This window comes from Rhinopithecus bieti, unplaced genomic scaffold, assembly GCF_001698545.2.
Source record: "Rhinopithecus bieti isolate Rb0 unplaced genomic scaffold, ASM169854v2 scaffold_21542, whole genome shotgun sequence".
Lineage (NCBI taxonomy): Eukaryota > Metazoa > Chordata > Mammalia > Primates > Cercopithecidae > Rhinopithecus > Rhinopithecus bieti.
In genome coordinates, this window is record NW_016810483.1 from 2,092,191 (window position 1) to 2,111,214 (window position 19,024).

The 19,024-nt window shown below is 42.0% G+C and overlaps 1 protein-coding gene across 7 annotated transcripts in view; it reads left to right on the forward strand.

Annotated features, from left to right (window-relative positions):
- The window catches only part of FOXP1 (forkhead box P1), a 639,921-nt gene that overhangs the window by 295,775 nt on the left and 325,122 nt on the right, over positions 1-19,024 (forward strand). The gene's annotated exons all lie outside the window — the stretch shown is intronic.

A 19,024-nucleotide genomic window follows, 5' to 3' on the forward strand; every position in this document is an offset into this window, starting at 1 on the left:
TTGGGAGGCCGAGGCAGGCTGATCATAAGGTCAGGAGTTCAAGACCAGCCTGGCCAACATGGTGAAACCCTGTCTCTACTAAACATACAAAAACTAGCTGGGCATGGTGGCACATTCCTGTAATCTCAGCTACTCAGGAGGCTGAGGCAGGAGAATTGCTTGAACTGGGACCCGGGAGGCGGAGGTTGCAGTGGGCCGAGATAGCGCCACTGCACTCCAGCCTGGGCTACAGAGCGAGACTCCATCCCAAATAAATAAATAAATAAGTGAGAAGAGAGTTGTCAGCCATATCAAATTCTGCCAAGTGGTCAAAAAAGATGATGACAAAGAACTGCCTGTTGGATTTGTCAATATGGAAGTCATTGATGACCTTAGTAAGAGTTAGTTGTGTTTGAATCTCGCTCCTATCGTATTTACTGGCTTTATATAACTAGCGGTCTGCTGGCTGAACTTACGTGGTTTGTGTTATTTTTCCAGGAATAGTAATTGTTCAACATTCTTGTTTGTTACGGTTACCACATTTTCCCCCACCCCTTGCACTCATTTTTGTGAAGTTTGGGTCGTAGTACAACCTGTGAGAGTTGAAAAAGGAATCCTGGGCATTTTGTCCCTCTTGACCCATTCTTTAATCTGATGGTTTGGAGATTTGCAGTTTAAATAAAAGGCAGAGAGGAAAGCGGGATGTGTTTACAACCCTAACTTAGAATATGTCGATTTTAATCATCTGAAGTATATCACAGATTGGTGTGGTTAACATAGTCTCTAGATTAGTAAAGTACTAGTTGGAGCCTGAGCCATGTCTGTCTATCACCTTTACCTTTTACTAATATAGGTAGTCTTTGATGGGTTCAACTGCCTTTCAGATTACCTAAAAGCATCACAGATTATAGCTTATTCAAAAATTGTGAAACACAGTTGAACATTTTCAAGATTTCTTGGCCAGTCCCAAATCCTCAAGCATCCAGGAAATGGTAGGTCAATGAAAAAACACACATTATCTCTATATGGATGCTAAACACTGTTAAGATGGTGTTGGATGAAGGAAGGACAGTTTCTCTTTGTGGATAACTTTAAATGCACTTAGGAAACAAAAAATACAGGAAGAGCCCTGGCACTGTGGCTCACATCTGTAATCCCAGCACTTTGGGAAGCCGAGATGGGCGGATCACCTGAACTCAGGAGTTCAAGACCAGCCTGACCAACATGGAGAAACCCCATCTCTACTAAAAATACAAAATTAGCTGGGCATAGTGGCGCACACTGAGTAGCTGGGATTACAGGCACCTGTAATCCCAGCTACTCAGGAGGCTGAGGCAAGATAATCGCTTGAACCCAGGAGGCAGAGGTTGTAGTAAGCCGAGATCGCGCCATTGCACTCCAGCCTGGGCAACAGGAGCGAAACTCCATCTCAAAATATATATATATATATATGTAGGAAGAAGAAGTAGTAAGAAAAATTTCATTGGGAACCTTATTTAAACAGTTCAACATTGTAACTCAATCCTACTGTTATTATTTTTATTTTATTTTTATTTTTTGAGACGAAGTCTCGTTCTGTCACCCAGGCTAGAATGCAGTGGCATGACCTCGGCTCACTGCAACCTCCGCCTCCCAAGTTCAAGTGATTCTCCTGCCTCAAACTCCTGAGTAGCTGGGATTACAGGTGCCCGCCACCACGCCCAGCTAATTTTTGTATTTTTAGTAGAGACAGGATTTCGCCATGTTGGTCAGGCTGATCTCAAACTCCTGACCTCAGGTGATCTGCCCCGCTTGGCCTCCCAAAGAGCTGGGATTACAGGCATGAGCCACAGCGCCTGACCCTATTACTGTTATTATTATTATTTTTTTTTGAGACAGGGTCTCGCTCTTTCGCCCAGGCTGGAGTGCAGTGGTGCAGTTTCAGTTCACTGCAGCCTCTGCCTCCCAGGCTCAAGTGATCCTCCCACCTCAGCCTCAATGAGTAGCCGGTGCCATAGTCACATGCCACCACGCCTGGCTGATTTTTGTATTTTTTGAGACAGAATTTCGCCATTTTGCTCAGGCTGGTCTTGAACTCCTGGGATGAGGTGATCCACCCACCTCGGCCTCCCAAAGTGCTGGGATTGTAGGTGTGAACCATGTAATACCACCCTGCCCGGCTATTTCTTATATATATGGCATATTTTTAAACATTTGTCTATACATACTTTTACTGTAAGTACTCTTTTTGTTTCCTGCTTTTATCATTAAAACGATCTTAAGTATTTTCCCAAGTTATTACTTACTATATCTAGATCTTATTTTATTTTATTTATTTATTTTTTTTGAGACGGAATCTCGCTCTGTCACCCAGGCTGGAGTGCAGTGGCCAGATCTCAGCTCACTGCAAGCTCCGCCTCCCGGGTTTATGCCATTCTCCTGCCTCAGCCTCCCAAATAGCTTGGGGCTACAGGCACCCACCACCTCGCCCGGCTAGTTTTTTGTATTTTTTTTTTTTTAGTAGAGACGGGGTTTCACCATGTTAGCCAGGACAGTCTCCATCTCCTGACCTCGTGATCCGCCCGTCTCGGCCTCCCAAAGTGCTGGGATTACAGGCTTGAGCCACCGCGCCCAGCCTAGATCTTATTTTTAAAGCTACGATCATTACTACCACTGTTGTGTTTTCTATACCTGCAACTGTTGGGTCTTCAGATTCCTTCCAGTTATTTGTGATTGTAACTATATCTGTGTTGGACATCTCGAGATAACTCAGTCTCTTGAATGAGTTTTATAAAAGATGTTGTGATTTTAGATAATCACCTAGTTTCTCCCTCTACTTTTAAATAATATTAAATGAATTCCAGGCACATAAAATCATTACTTGACTCTGAGTACATGTGTTTTCTATGATAGCATGAGGTAGAGTTTATATTAACTTTGATGACAACATTTCTAGACATTAAGTTGCTAGGTAGTTTTTTTTTTTTTCTGATTTGTATTCTCTCTTGATATTTTCCCACTTCTCCAACTTGACTTACAGCTTGTTAGATAAGGAACTTTGTATCTTTCAAAGGAGAGCCATTTATACTTTCATTGTTTAATTTATCCCAAATATCATTCATTCTCTTGTCCCAGCACATGTCATTAATCTAAATTTGTTTATAGTTGCAAATTTTGCTTTGGTTGGGTTTTATTCAGATTAACTCTGTAAAATTAAAAAGTAGTTACAGCTTTTAGAGTATAAAATTTAAGTTCTCTTCTTTGCTATACCTCAGTGATATAGTTACTAATTAAGCAACAGGTATTTACTGAGTTTCTATGAGGTTCACTGTGTTTAAAATTGAGCTGTGTACTGGGGGGAAAAAACACTCTACGTGGTGGTAGATATCCCATCTAATTCTAAAATCCCCAAATGGTCAATCAATGAAGTACAGTCATGTGCTGCACAAGGATGTTTTGGTCAATGATGGTTTGCATATATGACTGTGATCCCATAAAATTATAATGGAGCATACCTGATACATAGCACTTGGTACTGTCATTGCAGATCAAGTAGGGGAAGTGACTGACATTAGGTAACAGTGCTAGGACATTTGATTTTCCATATGAAAATATATAAGTAAAAATACACATACTATCTAGGTTAAAGCACACTCTTATGTTGGCACAGTGGCAAAATCATCTAACAACACATTTCTCAGAACCTATCCCTACTGTTAAGTGACGCATGACTTCAATCTTAGGTTTATAGATTGAGAGAGGACCAAGGATCATCAGACCTCTGTGGTTCATTCCTTATATTTACTGAAGATGAAACTGTGATCCAGAAAAGGAAATGGCATACTCCGGGTCACTGTGTAATTGTAGACTTCTGTGTTGGTAGTGACTCCCAGCCTCTTCCACTAGGTCCGTTCCTTCGTTTTGTGATATAATACCAAAGATAAGTGGAAATATTAAAATTTGACTGTTAAAAAGTTGACTGTTGCAAAAATGTCAAAAAAACGTTGACTGTTGCAAAAAAAAAAAAAACTGAAAACCAAAGTGTATTATTTTTATGTAGATGACCCTTTCTTGGATTTAATTTCTAGTATTCTCTTCTCTAAGCTATGTTAAGGGAATTTACAAATATTTCAAAATATCAAATAGGAAAAGCATCATCTGAAAATGTGTAACTCAGAAAATGCCCACTTTTCACCCTTCTCTTTTCTCTCTTGCTTTTTCTCCCGCTTTCGCTCTCCCTCTCACTGTGTCTCTCCTCCCTCTAAAACCTGATTTTTTAAGAAACAAGGCTATTTGATGAAGATATGTATAAAGTTAGAATTCTCCTGCTGGTTGACAACTACTATGCATTTTTTGAATACTTGAGTTTTGTGTAGCATGAGAATTTAGTTGTCTACCCTATCCTTATGCGATTGATTCGTACAAATGACTGCCTCCTATGTGACATGTGTTTTTCCAAGGGCTGGGGTGTAAAAGAGGATAACAATGAGTGTTTCTTACTATTTTGAGGCATAAGCTAATTGATTCGAACTGTCTGTGTTCTGAGGTCTTGTTCTACGTGGCTTTGGAATGGGGTTAATGTTCTTTATTTCCTTCTGTGGGATAAAATACTTACCAATGCAAAATTGTCATCAGGAAGGGTCATATAATTTCATTAGCTAAGTTCTCATTATAATATTCTGTGTATGCTACATACATAGAATAGAAAGTTCTTGGCCGGGCACGGTGGCTCAAGCCTGTAATCCCAGCACTTTGGGAGGCTGAGACGGGCGGATCATGAGGTCAGAAGATCGAGACCATGCCGGCTAACATGGTGAAACCCTGTCTCTACTAAAAAATACAAAAAACTAGCCGGGCGAGGTGGTGGCCACCTGTGGTCCCAGTTACTTGGGAGGCTGAGGCAGGGGAATGGTGTGAACCCGGGAGGCGGAGCTTGCAGTGAGCTGAGGTCCGGCCCACTGCACTCCCAGGCTGAGCCGAGTGAGTCTCTGTCTCAAAAAAAAAAAAAAAAAAAAAAGGAAGTTTTATGAACTTATATTTTTTCTGATTATAAATATAAAACCATCTCATTATGGGGAATTTGCAATTATAGAAAAGTAGACAAATGCAAAAATAAAAGTAATTTAGACTCCTGACCCTGAAAATAACATATATTTCCTTCTATTCTTTTTTTAATGAAATGTACACATAGTTAACAAAATTGTAGCCATACAGTATATAGTATTTATGCATCCATTTTTTAAAAATTTAGCGTTTCATGATGAGCATTTTCCTGCGTCATGAAGTGTTCTTAAAGACATCTGGAATGGTTGTATACCACATCATCCTTTCAGATACAGTAACATTTAAAGAACTATTCTTCAGTATTGGGTATTGACACCATGTCCAGTTTTCCTGTAATATGTTGAAGTTGGCATATTTGTGCACAAATATTTGTCTTTTTTTTTTTTTTTTTTGAGACAGGGTCTACTCCATCACCCAGGCTCACATGTGGTATGATTATAGCTCACTACAGCCTTGATCTCCCAGGCTCAAGTGATCCACACCACCTCCTGAGTAGCTTAGACTTCAGTTGCAAACACCACGCCCAGCTAATTTTTATATTTTTTGTAGAGACACATTTTTGCCATGTTGCCCAGGCTGAGCTCGAACTCTTGGGCTCAAGTGATCTGCCCGTCTTGGCCTCCCAAAGTGCTGGGATTACAGGCATGAACCACTGTGCCTGGCATATTTGTCTATTAATTTGCATTTCTGTAGATGTATTCTATAGAGGGAAAATCAGTAGAAGAACAGTTATGTAATTCTTACAGATTCTCCATGCGTCTAGTCATCTTGCTTTTTCTCATCCTACCAGTACTGGATGAGAATGTTTATTTCACTGAACTTTGCCAAAGAGTTTCAACGTTTTTTGTTATCATCTAAATCATAAGAGAAAAAGGTGTATCTTTTTTTTTTTTGAGATAGAGTCTCGCTCTGTGTCCCAGACTGGAGTGCAGTGGCACGATCTCCGCTCACTGCAAGCTCCCCCTCCTGGGTTCACGCCATTCTCCTGCCTCAGCCTCCTGAGTAGCTGGGACTACAGGCGCCTGACACCACACCCAGCTAATTTTTTGTATTTTTTTTAGTAGAGACGGAGTTTCACCGGGTTAGCCAGGATGGTCTTGATCTCCCAACCTCATGATCCGCCCACCTTGGCCTCCCAGAGTGCTGGGATTACAGGTGTGAGCCAGCGCGCCCGGCAAGGTGTATCTTATTTTTAAAAATTTTATTTTATTTAATTATTTGATTACAAATGAAGTCCCAGAAGTTGTATTTGTTTCTTTAGGCTGTTTTTAATTGTTCATTAGAACAGCCAGGGTTTGAAGGAGTGGGGATATTGGGAAAGCCAGGGTACTGAGAAAATAGGAAAGGGGTCTTGTCGTTGGGAGGCCACTATACCAGTGGCCCTTGTACCAGGACTAATACAGTACTTTGAAGCTTTAAATTCATTTCTTTATTCACCAAATAATTATTGAGTGCTTACTTGTTCTGGACAAGTAGGCATTCAGTAATTTTAGGCAACCAGGATACATCAGTGAACAAACATACATAAAAAAACAAAAGACTCTTTTGCAAATTGGGTGGATCAATCTCAGTGTTGTATAGGGAGGAGAAACTTAACAAATCACTGAGCAATGCACTCAGCACAGTAAGAGTAAGCAGTTGCTGCTATTCTTACTACTTCTGCTATTGCTCTGTTATCCTCAGCAGCTAAAATAAAAAAGTGTTGTCACCCAGATCCTTTCAGGAGTTTCCCTGTCACGTGGAGGACACACTGTCATATAGGTACTGTCCTCCCCAGCCCAAGAAGCTTCTCCCCATTTCTCTTTTAGCTCCGTACTCAATGAGCCAGCATCCTTTGGTCCAGTGGTTCCAGAAGCTTTGAGAGAAGCTTGGCATTAGTGTCCATTTAAGCACTAAGACCTTTGGAACAGGCCTGTGGACCTGGGGGTGGGGCTCCAGAGTGCAGTGGGGGCACTGGGAATTACAGCCCCTCTCTGGGTGTTTGCTCTGTGAGTCTGTAAGCCCAAGCAGCTCATTCTCATTCATTCCAGAATGAAGGAATTAGAAAGGAAGAGAAATTGAAAGGAAAGTGCACTTCATCTCTCTCTCTGCCCTTTCTGGGATTTCCCTGCACTCAGCACCAGTGGAAGGCAGATGGGCACCCATGCCCTGGACCATGCTCTGCTTTCTCTCTGTTCTTCCTGTTCCTGAGAATGCACGTAGAAACTGGACTGTTGCTGTGTACTTGTCTGATTCCTGCTAACACCCTTTCAAAACAGGACCAATTTTTTGATGGGAAATTGACTATCTCAGGTGCCGACATGATGAAGGTATAGCTTGTTTTTTTGGGACTAGCATGTTCCCAGGCGGGCATGGATTTGGAGTATGCCTTGGCTGAGTTTGGGTGCCAGTTCTTGGGCATGGCCTGAATACTTTCAGTCAGTTTTCCCCACCTGTGGAACGGGTAGAATGAAAGAACCTGCCTTATAGGAATGCTGTGAAAATGATGCAAAGAATAGCATAGGTTGGGAGTTCCGGTTTCCATCTTGGGTTGGGGGCCTGGTCTTGCTACTTGTCAGCTTTCTGATCTTGAGGAAGTAATCAGATTTCTTGAAGCCTTTTTTTTTTTTCTGCAGAAATAGATACTAAACTAGTACCTCCCCTGTGAAGTAGTTGAGGATTAACTAAAATTTTTTCAGGTAGAAAGTGCTTAGAGCAATGTTTTATACACAGCAAATGCTCAGTAAATGTCGGCTCCGTAATACCAGTTATTTTTATGATTAGCACAGTACATGCAATGTAGTCAGTTCTCAAGGAGGTTAATAATCTTTATGATTAATTAAAAATTCAAGATATGGAAAGTATTTTTAAATATCTTCCATAAATATATATATTAAGGAGAGCCTGATAGGAATAGAAATGAAACAGGCATCCTGGTACTATCTTTTGGCCCAAAATAGAAAAAAATTAAGGTACTAAGTAGAAAGAAATGAATTTTGAATTTTTTTGGATAACACTGTATTTGAAATCATCTCTCTCTTCTGCTCATTTCTTATGTGCCACCAGAGGGTAAGGTGTAGTACCACTCAGAGGGATCTTATGGGCTTATCTTCACTAAGCTTTGTTGCAGCTTAGATTTTTTTTTTTTCACTCTGTCACCGAGGCTGGAGTGCAGTGCCACAATCTCAGCTTACTGCAACCTCCGCCTCCTGAGTTCAAGCGAGTCTCCCCCTCTCAGCCTCCTGAGTAACTGGGATTACAGGTGCCCGCCATCACTCTCAGCTAATTTTTTTTTTTTTTTTTTTTTGTATTTTTAGTAGAGACAGAGGTTTGGCATGTTGGCCAGGCCGGTCTTGAACTCCTGAACTCAAGTGATCCACCTGCCTTGGTCTCCCGAAGTGTTGGGATTACAGGCATAAGCCACTGTGCCCAGTCTCAGCTTAAATTTGAGGGCTAATAATGTAAAAGGCCAAGCCGTTGCCATCCGGATGTTCCTGAGTTCAGATGGAGAGATCTGGGCTCACGTGCTTTTCAAAATTTAAACCATGGACTGAAGTACTGTAAATAGGTTTTCTAGGGCTGTTTGTGAGGTTCATTGGCTCTAACATAATGTTATTTTAGAAGTTACACATAAACACTGCATTAAAAGAGCATTAGGCTCTTGACAGGCCTGAGAGCGCTTCGCATTGAGCAATGTGGGTAGAAACCACGTCGTCAGGTATTCACCATGTCCTAGGCTGGATGGGAGGATGTGTGTGTTCTACAGTGCAGGGAACCAGAATCCCTGTCTCTTTGGAAGAACATGAAGAGGGTGCTTTCTCACCACTCAGATGCATTTTGAGATAGCAGAGGGTTGGCTGTTTGTGGGTACAGTTGGCAGGAATGACCTTGACCCCATTATTATCTGAAGGAGAGAGAGAGAGAGAGTGAGTGTGTGCACGCACACGTGGTTGGTGTTAGCCACCCTTTCTCGGAAAGCTCCAGAATCTGTCTTTTTCTTTTTACCTTGAGATGGGGTCTGACTGTTGTCCAGGCTGGAGTACAGTGACATGATCATAGCTCACTGCAGCCTTGAACTCCCTGGGCTCAGGTGATCCTCCCATCTCAGCCTCCTGAGTAGCTGGGTCTACAGGCACGCACCACCATGCCTGGCTACTTTTTCTTCTCTTTTTTTTTTTTGGTAGAGAAGGGACTTTGCCATGTTGCCCAGGCTGGTAGGATCTGTCGTTTTTAACAAGGAATTAGAGAAGGCTGCTTCGTGTGTCTTCATGACGCCTAACAAGCTGTTTTCTCTCTTTGTTCCTTCAAAAATGCATACAGTTTAATTTTTCTTTAGCTATACAGGATAACTCTCATCATAACAACAAACAGTAAGGAAAACATAAATACGAAAGCAAACATTAGCATAAATTCACTCCCTGGATCACAACTTGGACCATTTGGGAGACCATCCTTCTAAACATTTCTCTCCTCCCATTGGTTATTGAATAGACCTGGGCCATCCAATATGGTAGCCAATTATCATAGGCAGCTCTCGAGAAGTTGAAATGTGGTACCCTTAATTATTTTGAAAACAAAGAAAAGATATTGTAGGCTGGGCACAGTGGCCGAGGCCTGTAATCCCAGCACTTTGGGAGGCCGAGGTGGGTGGATCACTTGAGGTCAGGAGTTTGAGACCAGCCTGGCCAACATGGTGAAACCCCATCTCTACTAAAAATACAAAAAAATTAGCTGAGCATGGTGGTGGGCGCCTGTAGTCCCAGCTATTCAAGAGGCTGAGGTAGGAGAATCACTTGAACCAGGGAGGCAGAGGTTGCAGTGAGCTCAGATGGCACCACTGCACTCCAGCCTAGGTGACAAAGCGAGACTCTGTCTCAAAAAAAAAAACAAAAAACAAAAAAACAGATAATTTTGGTTATTGATTATAGGTTAAAATGATAATATTTTAAATATATTGGATTAAAATGTACTATTAAAATTAATTTGATTCACTTCATTTTACTTATTAAAATGTACCCATTAGAACAATTTACATTTGTGGCTTGAATTCTATTTTTATTGAGTAGTTTGGTATAGACACATAACAGTTTTCTCTCGCCCAGGAGTATGCTACATTTTTTCCTACTTTTAAACATTTAAAATGTTACTCATATCTCTCCGTAACAATCAATATATAGCAACATTATTATTACTATTTATAGCTATGTGTAAATACATCACAGTTATCTAACCATTTCCACTTTGTTGGATACTCGAGATTGTATACAAAAAGCTTGTATATGCATAGTTGCAAGCCTGTCTATTTCCTAAGGACTGTTTCTCAACCTCAGCTTGTTTTTGTTTGGGGCTGACTAGTTTTCTTGTGGGAGACTGTGCTGTGCATTGTAGGATATTTTGCAGCATCCCTGGTCTGTACCTGCTGGATGCCTGTAACTCTGCTCCCCACTCACCACCCCTGCCCCATGCATGACAGGGAAAAAATATCCTCAGACGTTGCCAAGTGTCTCATGGAGGAAAAAATTGCCCTAGTTGAGAAGCACTAATTTAAGGCAAATTACCAGATTGGGACATGCTGGGTGAAAAGCTATATGTATTTAAATTTGATGAACATATATTGATTTATATTGGAATTTTATGTATATATTCCCCAACTCTTTTCTGGAACAATGGTATCAATTCCTATTTTTCTTTTTTTCTTTTTTTTGTTTTGAGATGGAGTTTTGCTCTTGTCACCCAGGCTGGAGTGCAATGGTGTGATCCTCCCAGTTTCAAGCAATTCTCCTGCCTCTGCCTCCCAAATAGCTGGGATTATAGGCTCCTGCCACCACACCCAGCTAACTTTTGTATTTTTAGTAGAAGACACAGTTTCGCCATGTTGGCCGGGCTGGTCTCGAACCCCTGACCTCAGATGATCTACCCACCTCAGCCTCCCAGAGTGCTGGGATTACAGGCCTGAGCCACCATGCCCGGCCCCAATTCCTAGTTCTGTCAAGACTAACAAAGATCCTCATTAAAGGCCTCTAAGAGATTTATGAAGGTGGGGCTGGGTATTATTTAATTGGCATTTACTTGTTAGGAATTGTTTGTTTGTTTGTTTTTGAGACGGAGTCTTGCTTTGTCACCCAGGCTGGAGTGCAGTGGCATGATCTCTGCTCGCTCCTACCTCTGCCTCCCGGGTTCAAGTGGATTCTCCTGCCTCAGCCTCCTGAGTAGCTGGGACTACAGGTGTGCACCACCACACCTGGCTAATTTTTGTATTTGTAGTAGACATGGGGTTTCACCATGTTGGTCAGGCTGGTCTTGAACTCCTGACCTTGTGATCTGCCTGCCAAAGTGCTGGGATTACAGGTGTGAGCCACCGCCCCCGGCCAGAAATTTGTTTAATCAAATTGCTGCTGTCCTGAGATCGGATATTTTAAGCACCACGATGGAGGCAAGCTGGGTTTTTTTCTGGGAAGCCAGCTTGGCAGTGAGATACCATAGACCACCTTTTGTAGCCTACTGTCTAGGGCTTCTATGCTCATAAAGGGGGGAAAGATGGAGAACATCAGAGAAGACAAATCTCTTACTCCTTTTTAATTTATCTAAGACTTTTCTAACTGTAAAAAACAGGAATAATATCAAAAGCTATTGATGACAATAGCTAATTATTGAATGTTTGCTGTGTGTCAGGCCCTGCTTAATGCCCTTATGTATAATTTCATTTCAACTTCAGAAAAATCTGGTTTCTCTGGGTTAGGTAGGGGCTACTGTTTCCCACAGGCACAGAGAGGGAGCAGCCATTCACCCAGCATGCCCAGGTCACATCCTTCGTGTGTGTTGTGGCCAGGACTTGAAGTAGGCAATCTAAGTGACCACACTCTTCATTGGCTCGTGCTTTGATCACATATTTGGGCTTTTCCTGTGTGCCAGCCACAGCATTCTTTGCTGAGTTTATATTAGTGAACCAACAAAGACAAAACTGGACCCTCAGAGAGCTATGATCCCACCACCTTACCCCACTCTAGGCAATAGAGTGAGACCTCAACCTTAAAAAAATTTAATTAATTAAATAAATACTCCAACAGCATTTTTTTTTTTTTTACTTAGGGAAAATGCCTCTATGAAGGTAAACAGTTTAGTTGAGATGAAAAGGAGTTAGACATGTAAGGATTAGCGAGAGATCAATGCTTCCAGGTGGGAGCGAACTTGGCATGCTTGAAGCAAAGAAATAAGGCCTGTGTGGCAGGAACATAATATGCAGGGAGGAGTTGGAGGCTGCAGTCATCAGACTGATGCACGTGGCAAGAGGCTGTTGTGGACCAGGCTGTCATTTGGACTGTGGTGTTGATAGTGGACAGGGAAGGAAGAAGAAGTCTTTAAAGGCTGTCCAACAACACATGAATGGATAAAGAAATTGTGCTGTATATACGCAATGGAATACTACTCAGCACTAAAAAAAAGAGTGAAATCTTGTCATTTGTGGCAACATAGATGGAACTGGAGGACATTGTGTTAAGTGAATAAGCCAGGAAGAGAAAGTTAAACACCACATGTTCTCACTCATATGTGGAAGTTTAAAAAAAAAGTTGTTCAGCCGGGCATGGTGGCTCACACCTGTAATCCCAGCACTTTGGGAGGCCGAGTCAGGCTGATCACGAGGTCAGGAGATCGAGACCATCCTGGCTAACACAGTGAAACCCCATCTCTACTAAAAATACAAAAAGTTAGCCGGCGTGGTGGCAGGTACCTGTAGTCCCAGCTATTCAGGAGGCTGAGGCAGGAGAATGGCATGAACCTGGGAGGCGGAGCTTGCAGTGAGCCGAGATTGTGCCACTGTACTCCAGCTTGGGCAACAGAGCGAGACTCCGTCTCAAAAAAAAAAAAAAAAAAAAAAGGTTGATCTCATAGAAGTACAAAGTAGAACAGAGGATACTAGAGGCCGGGAAGTGTAGGGGGAAGGGAGAGATTTGTTAAAGGATACAAAATTACAGCTAGGTTGGAGGAATAAATTCTGTTGTTCTATACCACTGTAGGATGACTGTATAGTTAACAGCAATACATAGTCTCAAACAGCTAGGAGGAGGATTCTGAACATTCCTAACACCCAGAAATGATTAGTGTTTGAGATGACAGATGTGCCTATCACTCTTACGTGATCACTGTGCATTATATGTATTGAAACATCACTTTATGTAAACATCGCCATGCATATATACAGTTGTTTATTGTTTGTTGATTAAAAAATAAAATTTTAAAAAGGATATACTTAGGGGTTAAAATTAGGCAGCAATCACTGATGGACAGAGTAAGGGATGTGAGAGTGAAGGAATGGTTAACGATGCCACCTAAATTTCCGATGTGAGCATCTCTGATGGAGATACTGGCTGAGTGAGTAGCGTGTTGGGAGAGCCCTAATGTGGAGTTGGAAGATAAACTGGATTAGACACATCTCAGATTTTTCAGGAAAGAACCGTTTGCATCTTTTTTTCTCTCTTGTAACCAGGAATGCCAGAAATTCCTATATTATGGGAGCAAAACTGAGCTCACAGACTACCTTTTGAACCTTGTACTCAGAATGACTTAGGCTTCTAAGTCCTGATATTTCGTCCAGAAAACATGGTAACTGAAGACCGTGCAGAGAAAGTAACCCCATAGCTTAGAAAAGGGAGAACATGAGAAAACAGCCAAGTGTCACTGCTCCATACTTTTCTCACGAGTCTGCAGAAATTGCTTGTAAAAATAAACGTGCATTTCATAATGCAGAAGCCTGATTTCTTTTTAATCATTGACTTTTTGGGTGTTTGCTGATTTTTTCAGGCTTGTTGATTTGTGCTGTGTCTACCCGTCATTTGTGCAAATTAGCGTGGCTTAACTATAAATGAAAATGTCAAAGTTACTACATTATTTAAAATTGAAGAATAATTAGACTGGAGGAAAACAGGCTAAAAGGATGCTGCAGGATATGTTAAAGGTGGGAAAGGACAGGGAAAAAAAAAAAAAAAAAAAACGAAGAAGTGATAAGCATAAGAAGATGGGCAACCTCCAGGCACACGGACATGTGATTACTACACTGTGTAACTCTAATAGTGCAGCCTGTGCCCACAGGCCTCACATACACCACTAGGTGTACGTTCAAATGATTTTCTTCAAGGCCTATGAAAAGGTGGTGGGGAATATCTTACAAGGTGGTTTGGATTCTGCAGTAGAATTGTGCCTCTGTATGTTTTGTTTTCAGCGTCCATCAAAGACACCTCCTTGTCTGAACCTATCAGAAAACTGCCGAAACAAAACAAATTAAGAAAAGTAAAAGGGAAGGCCAGGTGTAGGGTACATGAGGTGGGAATAGGGATTAATCCTTCCAGCTGTCAACGTTGTTGACTCTGTTAGGTCACAAATGCAGTGGGGAAAAGGGACTGTTACTTCTAGGGACTTATACCCACTCAGGTGATAAAAGGCCTGTGTTCAGGGTTATAACTTGTAACATTATCTGTGGGGGTAAAAGCAAAGAAATTCCGTAAATGTCTGTCAGGAGGGAATTGTAAATTATGATGCATCCCCAGGATGAGGGACTCTCAGGGACATCACTACACAGCTGTTAAAAAAGAACGTACACCTGTAGGTACTGGTATAGAAATATCTCCAATATATATTCAGTGACCAAGTGGATAAATAGAATACTATTTGGATGAAGTGGGAGAAAAAGAAATATACATGCAAAATACATATGTGGTTGTATTGTATACAGAATATTTTTGGAATGGAGAGACAAGAAACTGGCAACAATGGATACCTTTGGGAAGGGAAACTGGTAGTTGCGGGGGGCTGTGGAATTTCTTTTTCCTGCTTACCTCTTTGGTGCTGTTTGATTATGTGTATATGAGTATATAATATGCATTTAAATGTAGCTCTAGAATGGCAAAGAGCAAAGTGTTACTACGTAAAGGGGCAGCGAGCCCTGCTAAAATTGATCGGATACTAAATTTTGATAATCTATCTTTTAAATCCTTGCTTTTAATAAGAGTGAAAATCAGATAAGATTGCTGATGGATTTCAGAAACCCAGTGATGAGAAACTTGATTTTGCCCAGATCTACCCAGCCTTTACTTCCAGCTTCTGACTCCTGACTTTCGATTCCGTATGGCTTGTCTCCTGTAATGCTAAATTATTATCTCCACCTCTGTAGATCACTGTTATCGAAAATACTTTTTTAGTTGTATGCCATATAAGACTCAGCCCACACTGGCTCAAGCAGAAAGAGACTTTATTTGATGATGGAACTGAATATGTCAGGTGTAGCCCTGGCTAGACAACCCCATCTTTGCATTTCTCACCTTTGCTCTCTTCTGAATTGACCCCATTTCTAATAGGACCCCTTTCCTGGTGGTGACGAGCTCCAGCAGCTCCATCCTTGTCACCTTGCTGCTCCAAGGGGTGCAGGGAAAGTCTTAGCCTCTTGTCCTGACTCTTCAGGGGTGGCCTTGGGTCATGTGCTTCTACGGACCATATTTCTTCTTAAGGACCTTAGTTACGGTGGCCAATCTTGAGGGTTGCCTTTCATTTATCTGCATCTTCTGCTTTCTGTTTGCAACATAGTAAAAATGGATAAATCCCTGAGCTCCTGTCGGCCTGGGAACACTGAGATGAATAAAACATGTCCACAGATCTCAGGAAACTCACAGCATGGTAGAGAAGGCACTGGTGCTAATATGGAAGTCTTTTATGATGTGAAATATTCGACCCAATGAATTGGAAGGGAGGGCTCCTTCCTTTATACTTGGGAAAATTAGCGGAAGACTCCTAAGGGAGATAACCCTGCAGTGAAGGCTCTTGGGAGGAGAAGGACTTCTTCAGTAGACAGGTTAGAGGGATTGGGTGAAGCCATTCCAGTCTGAGAAGAGCATGAGCAGACAATTTGAATTGTCATCAAGTTGTATTTATCTAGCCTCACAATGGCCCTTGCGCTGCCCTCTTCTCATTCGGTAGCCACCATCCACGACCAGCGCTTTCACGGAAATCACTCAGTGCTCAGAATAGTAGAGCATTTGATTCCTTTGCGATGCATTTGGCATGAAGTCATTTATTACTTCGTATTGTTATTTATTTTTCTCCCTCCCCCTAGTTTCTTTTTTTGCTCATTGTCTCGGCTGCACAGTTAGTGCCCTATTATCAAGCAGTCGACCCCGATTAGCAAAGGGTTGTGTTCCAAGGACAGACTTTGTCATCAGAAACTTTGTTCTCAGATACTGAAATAATGGAGGCGGCTTAGGGCTGCATTCAAGGAAGACTGAAGGGGGATGGGCACGTTTGAAAATATCAGCCAACTTTTGTGCAAGAACACACAATACAGGAGTCTTGAACCTGCCAAGGCAAGGGGATTAGAGGAGAGAAGGAAGCAGCTGAGTTAGGGATGTGGTAGCGAGGAGGAAAGTGAGGGCCTGAGCACATATTGGAGGTGGGAGTCCAATTCGGTTACAGCGGTGTAAGCATCAGATGACATTACTCCACATAAGCGGACATGTCTGAAGGAGGACAGGGCCGGATGCAAATTATCATTTGATTGTTAGTTGGCCTTGTTCCTTCCCAGTGCCTCATTGCCGGTATTTCTTAGAAACTGAACGTGAATTCACACTGAGCTGATTCCTCACACAAACCTGAATCCGGCCACTCTTAAGTGGACCCCATGGGACACAAGGACCAGAAGGAAGAAGGATGTACACCTTACTGCCTCTGTTCGTTGTACAAGAGAGGATTGAACAGCACAGAGGGAGCCAGATGGATGCGCACACACGAGTGTGAGGCCTCCCCTTAGCCCTAATTCGTGTGTAGTGAAAAGTGAGGAGGCCCTCCTGGGGGAGGGACAGAGCAATTTCCCTTCTCCAGATGCTGCACCTTCCAAACCAAGGACGACCATGGCCTTGAGACAGTTGCCTCCAGGTCCAGAAATAAGCTAGACCTGAGCTTTCCCCTAGCAGCTCTGGAAGAGATGACACCCTTGAAAAGGTATCTGCAGCAATCCTGCAAAGACTTTCCAGTCAAAAAAATGAACCAAAGTCAGGTGACCCTAATAAGGAGCAGAGCTCTTTCTCCCAGTTAGTTAGGAAAAGCGGAAAATATGAGTGTCTTCTCTTTGGCGTAACACTTAACTGCAGCCCAGTGACATTAAAGGCTTCCTAGTCAGTGAGAATAAAGGACTGAGAAATGAATTTCTAGTTTTGAAGGAAAACAAGGGACTAGAGACCTGTGTGAGAAGAGCAGGGGATCAGGTACCCGGGGTGGGGGGTCGGGGGATAAATGTGGGACACAGGCATGGAAGCTTCTAGGTCTTCTCTATTACTGAGGCCACCTACTGCTACTTGTCCTCCCCAAATCCCCCACCCCTAGTATATTGCAGGACCCATGGGAGCAATACAGTAAGGGTCATATTGGTTTTGCTCACCACTGTTGAGTATAGTCCTACAGAGCCTCAGGAGGACATTAAGGTTGACCCACCCAGGATGCCGAAGACACTGCTGAGAGAAAATTGTGCATATTATTTCTCATTTTCATTGCTGAATTTTCCCTTTTAATCTATTTATCAAACTTTGACTCTTGCTTCTCCTATAAGTGGTGATTTTTTTGCACAAAAGAACCCCATTATTCCACGTGTATAGAATGTTGATAGATATAGTACTGCCTTGTTCGGTGGTGGTTTTTTGGGTGTATGCCTTATCTTCAAGTCACTCTAAAATCCCAGTGGGTAGAGAACCTGTCTATTAAGACTCTTTTGATTCCTGATTTAGAATGTATAATAGGTGCTTTATAATTGATTATTTCCCCAGTGAGACTCTTAAGCTTTTCTGAGTACAAGAACAATGGCTTATATGTATTCATCGCCCCTGCCAAAATTTTGCACATAGTAGGTCTTGTCCTAGAGGCAGAACCGTTTTGGACAGCAGTTTTAACAATTCAGACACCCTGTAAAATGTTGTTTCTGTAACAATGCATGGCTTTGGACTTAAGCCCAGTGAAAGCACATTAGTGGTTATGAGTTTCTCCCTGTAAGATTTTTTCCTCTTTGTCTCCTTTCTATTTTTTGGTACGTGAGCAGGCTCTGTCTCTCTGTAGGGAAGCAGCAGACAGCTTCAGTGAGTACAAATGTTATATTCACTTGTGGAATATAGCCCCGAGATAATCATATGTACCAGTGATCCATCAGTAGATTCTATTACATGTGTGGTTCTTTTATCAAAGGAATTAAGTTCTCTTGATGTGTTAAAAAAACAGTACTGTTTTGGCCATCTCTGGAGTGGATGAATAGGTGTTTGGATGTCTGTCTAGATGGACAGCTTTGGATTGTTTTTTTCCTGAAATCTGGTAATTCCAGATTTACAGTGAATTTTCTCTTAAGTTGTATTTTCAAGTGATCACACCGAATTGGTGGGCAGCAGTTCTTTCTTTTACCAAAAAAGTAAAATTATCTTTATACTTTTTATCAACAAAATTAATTATTTAAGAAGTCTTTGTTAATTTTTTGTCTTTTCTCTCTCCCTACATTTGTTATTTGCCTACCACAGATCTTTAGATATGTTTCTGTTGGAAGGAAGTATTCTTTTTTTTTTTGAGACGGAGTCTCGCTTTTGTCACCAAGACTGGAGTGCAGTGGCATTATCTCGGCTCACTGCAACCTCCACCTCTCAGGTTCAAGCAGTTCTCCTGCCTCAGCCTCCCAAGTGGCTGAGATTACAGGTGTGCGCCAGTACACCGGCTAATTTTGTGTTTTTAGTAGAGTCGAGGTTTCACCATATTGGCCAGGCTGGTCTCGAACTCCCGACCTCAGGTGATCTGCCCACCTTAGCCTCCCAAAGTGCTGGGATTACAGGTGTGAGCCACTGCGCCCAGCTAGAAGTATTCTTTAAATAGATGGGTGCAGTAGCATTTACTTCATATCTTGCACCTGGGAGGGAGAATATCACTTGCCGAATGGCATAATAATTGATTTACCTCCTTGTCACTTTAGAATAAGACTTGATAACCTCGCCCCCCAGAAAGAGTTGAAGATGAA